The 4950-nt window shown below is 43.7% G+C and overlaps 1 long non-coding RNA gene across 1 annotated transcript in view; it reads right to left on the minus strand.

Moving 5' to 3' along the window:
* Positions 1 to 607: 607 nt before the first annotated feature.
* The window catches only part of LOC116069106, a 10610-nt gene continuing 6267 nt past the window's right edge, over positions 608 to 4950 (minus strand). Inside the window, exon 4 of the long non-coding RNA XR_004109843.1 lies at positions 608 to 850. This is a non-coding gene — a long non-coding RNA (uncharacterized LOC116069106). The remainder of the gene's footprint in view (positions 851 to 4950) is intronic.

The raw sequence follows: 4950 nt of genomic DNA on the forward strand, positions 1-4950 counted from the left end.
AGTCTCTGCTAGAGAAAGCACATCCTCTCCTATTGAGGCCAGACAAGGCAGCCATAGAGACTGAGCTTTACGTCTGCTACATGTGTGCTGGGGGCCTCATTCCAGACTGTGTATGCCCTTTAGTTGGGGCCTCAGTCTCTGAGAGCTCCCAGGGGTTTAGGTTAGTTGACTCTGTTGGTTCTTCTGTGGGGTTCCCATCTCTTTCAGGGCCTTCAATCCTTCTCCCAACTTCCTAAGAGTCCCCAACCTCCACCCAATGTTCGGCTGTGGGCAGCCTGCTTTCTTATATGGTACCTAGGACTACCTGGAGGACCAATGGGCTGGGCCCTCCGCCATAAATCACTAATTTAAAATACCCTGAAGGCACATTTTATGGAGACATTTTCATAATTGAGGTTTCCTCCTTTCCAATGACTCTTGTGTCAAGTTAACATGAAACTAGCCAGCACAGATTACCACATGCATCTGTATACATTTTTTTTGTGTGTGAACTTAATCCTCAGGAATTTATGGACATCATGCATTCTATTAGTGAGCCTTTCTACCTAGGCTTTTTTTTGGGGGGGGAGCTTATTGAGTTTTTCATTTCCAACATCATCGCGGTTTGGTTTTTCTTTAGCAATTCTCTTTATTGAATTCTATGTTCATATATTGGATTGACTTCCTTATTTCATTCGGCTCTTTGTTTTTCTTCTCTCATAATATATTCATATCTTCTTGAGTTGTTCATCTATAGTTACCATCATCATTTTGAAGTCTTTGTCTGGAAGTTCTTTCAGGTCTTTCTTATTGGGGACACTTAACTGCAGGATTGATAATCTTTGGAGGAAACCTGTTGTCTTGGTACAAGCTAGTTAAAAATAGAATGTTTTTTACAAAGAGAGTTTGGGCAAAGGTGCCCCACATGGGTGGACATAAGTTGTTAAATGAAAGTCTCAGTGCCAGATACAGTTCGCCTTCCTGTGAGCTCATGGTCAGAGAGGCCCCAGAGGCACTCAAAACAACATGGGCTATTTCCAATGTTTTCCTGACAGAACTAGAGGATATCACTGATGCTAAAGACAGATACACCTTGGTTTCAGGACATAAAGAAATTAATCTGAAGTTGACCAGGAAACTTTCCCTGCTGGGTAGGATTACAGGCTTCTGAGCAGAAAAAAGCAGTCTTACCCAGAACTGAACACTATATGCTACAATATTGACATACCAAGTGTACTGGCTGGTTTTGTGTGCCAACTTGACACAGGCTGGAGTTATCACAGAGAAGGGAGTTTCAGTTGGGGATGTGCCTCCATGAGATCCAGCTGTGGGGCATTTTCTCAGTTAGTGATCAAGGGGGTAGGGCTCATTGTGAGTGGTGCCATCCCTGGGCTGAAAGTCTTGGGTTCTATAAGAGAGCAGGCTGAGCAAGCCAGGGGAAGCAAGCCAGTAAGAAACATCTCTCCATGGCCTCTGTGTCAGTCCCTGCTTCCTGACCTGCTTGAGTTCCAGTCTTGACTTCCTCTGGTGATCAACAGCAATGTGGAAGTAAGTTTTATTCTAAGCTATGTACAGAAGGAAAGAACATTACTCATAGCTGCCCACTTCATGAGGTAGAGACCATCAATTTATTCATGTTGCTGAAGGTGTTTATTTTGGGGATGACACTTTCAAAGCAGCCCTTCCTTTGCCACGCACACTCGTCTACTCCAGTCACATCCAAAATATCGGGGATAAAATCCTGATTAAGGATAAGAGGCAATAAGGATCCAAAAGGAGATCTGTTTTACCACTAACCACGCCCTCAGAACAACTGAGAATTTATGAGGACCACAGAAGATAAGGGGGAACCCCCTGAAGTTAACAGCTTTACCTTAAAGATATGGACTATGACAAGGCCCTGAGATCGTCTCCATGGATTGGAAATTCCTGAGGTACGATATGAAATAGGATAGCTGGAGTTGTTCGTGCTGCAGCACAAGACAAAAACACTTAAGAAACAGTTGCTGGAATGAAGGACTAGCTCTTTGAATGGTTCAGTGATTCCCCCAGACTCTCAGAGGAGGAGGAACAGGCTCTTCCACCTACACTTCACTCTCCCTCATGAAGAACTAGGCATCCTGGTACTAGAACTTGAGTTCTGCAATCTATGATAAAATTACACAACATTGTCTGCCCCCACCCCAGCCCCCAGGTATTTTACAAAGAAATAAAGAAAATGTAATTATCTTCCAGGCCTTAAATGAGTCAAATATCAAAACAAGGAAACACTTGATAAAATAAGACTAAATAAATGTTTTAGGCACTGAGGTGGAACAGAAACTGAGCTATACACCTTGGCAGAGCTAAAACATAATCTTCTCAGCAACCTTATGAGATGGTTGCTAAGTCTTTTCCAATTACATATAAGGAAATCAAAGCATGGGAATGCTAAGCAACTTTCCCATGAGCAAAGAGCTAGTCAGTAATACAGCCCAAGCTTGGCCCTATACTTCATCCCAGAGCCTGGCCCTACAACCATGTCATTTCACAACACTGTTTCAAAGTCAGAGGAGCATGGTATTACTACCTTGCCATAAGGTGAAATCCTCAAATGGTCAAATAAGTGACAGTCCCCACTCCTACAGAGGACTCATAGGTGGACAGCCCTCTTCATCATGGGAATGAGGCTCACTTCCTGCTTAACCCAGGATAGAGAGGTCTAGCTCCCTATCCTATAGATGATTTCAGCTTTACCAGGTCACTTTCTTCAGTAGGAACCAAGGAATACCACACCCTCTAAATACTACAAAATCTATTTTCACAGCCATGGATTTTTCCACTCTCTTCTCGGGTGCAACAGCTGTGTTACTCTGTGTCACATTGTCCTCTTTCCCAGGGCCATGAATATCTGTGACTGGAGACCCGTTTTCACATGTCTATCCAGACACAAGCATCAAGTGTTCAGACACAGTCATAATCCCAGCTCCTCTCCTCAAAAAGGGAGCAGGAGGAGGTTCACAGTGACAACCCAGAAATGAGAAATGGAGGGGATGAGGGGGGACAGTGAGGAGCCATGATGGGATGTATGACAGTAACAAAGGGGAAGACATAAAAGGCCAAAGTAGTGACATGGTTGAAAACTCTGTGTGCATGCAATAGGGGGTTGGGGAGGGCACATGCTCCTAAGCGAGAACATTAGCTCCATCAACTCGGTGAAGCTCGGATAAAGAAAAACATTCAAATGAGGCAGGAATGAGTAATTGGCGATCATAACTGTGATTATAAGGCATAATTACAATTAGCTGCACAGGAGTGTTAATCATGAAAATAATTACATGTCAGCCTTCCTCCTAAAGAAGGGAGAATGTAATTAAGTGGTCCAAAGGGGGCAAAGAAAGCACATCTTTGAGTGATGCAGGTATCGGGTGGAGGGCTGGTGTTTGAAAGGATAGAACTCAGTGCTTTCAATGAAACAACCAACTTCTTCAATGAAAAGGGCTGGAGGAGGGCAGAGAAGAGGGGAGGGGAAGAGTGGGGAGAGAGGAAATAAATCGGCTTGAGAATGGTCTTCCCAATCCAAATTCAAGATATCGGAACCAAATTTATTTTTCTCCCAACCCTGTGACGTTAGCTACTTAAACCTTTCTCTAAGCCTGTTTCCTCAGTTACACAAGAACCACACAGTCCTAAATTTTTCCTAAGAAACAAAAATCACAAAGCCAGTTAGTTGCTTACATCATGCCTTAGATACAGCACTGCAATAAAGGCCTGTCTCTGTAATATTTGGGGAGGAGGAATGGGCATAGATAAGAGTCCCAACATCCTGGTATGTATTGCTTTCAGCCCTGCTACCCATATGAATTCATAAGAACTTCCCACTTTCCATCTCCTCCCTTTGTTGGGTTAGTTCCTTTGCTATCCTCCTTTCTTCCTGCTGTAAAGGGAATTAGGGCTTCTGCCCTTGGGTGATGATCATAGCTGAACAGGCAATGCTTGCGTCTGGACAGACAGGGCACAATAGTTTCCAAATCAGAGATACAAGCTTGGGGAGGAAGATACATACACGGCCATACTTGTACTGTGAGTCTGAAGTTCCTTGTTTTTTCCAGATGGTGCCTACCTCAGAGTTTTTGAGGAGTCATGATTGAGCTATGAGTTTAGAAGTGAGTTTATTTCCTGAGTTCTCTGCCATTGTGAGTAACCATTGTCAAGATAGACACATTCATCTCTCGACTCAGTGGGTTCCTCTCTCAGATATTTTTGCAGCTGTTCCCACCCAGTGTTCTTTCATTTTGTATAAAGACAGCACATGTGCATGCCAATGTGTATGCTCTTCCAGTGTATAAGACGAACACCTGCATGTATGCTAAGTGCAATTTGAGCTGCATCTTGAAGCTAAAAATGACCACATTCTTAAGTAAGTCCTTAAGAAAGAAATACTGCTCTGCTTCTCTAAGTCCAGATCACTAGGCTCAACCATGTGAATTGTTTTGGTGAGCAAGCTATTAGTTAGTGAAATGCCACAGGCATGACACAAGCAGAAGCTTAAGGGACGAATCTACTTGCTAGTAATCTTGACCTTCCATCATCGCTGTGAGAATGCTCCCCAGCAAACCTTCTGGACGATGAGACACAAAGCCATTATCCCACTCTCTTGGGTTGCTCTCTATTGCTGTGATAGAACGTCATGACCAAAGTAAGTCAGAGAGGAAAGGGTTTATTTGGTTTACACTTTCAGATTCCAGCCTCTCATTGAAGGAAGTCAAGGCAGGAACTGATGCAGAGCCAAGGAAGATGGCCGCTAACTGGCTTGCTCCTCCTGGCTTGTTCCACTGCTTATACATAGAGGGCCATCAGCTCAGAGATGGCACTGCATATAGTGGGGTTGGGCCCTTTCTTATCAATCACAATCGAGAAAATGCCCACAGGTTTGTCTACAGGCCAATTTTAATCGAGGCTTCCTATTCTCATATGACTCTAGCTTATGTC

Source organism: Mastomys coucha, unplaced genomic scaffold (genome assembly GCF_008632895.1).
Source record: "Mastomys coucha isolate ucsf_1 unplaced genomic scaffold, UCSF_Mcou_1 pScaffold22, whole genome shotgun sequence".
In the NCBI taxonomy this organism is placed as follows: Eukaryota; Metazoa; Chordata; class Mammalia; order Rodentia; family Muridae; genus Mastomys; species Mastomys coucha.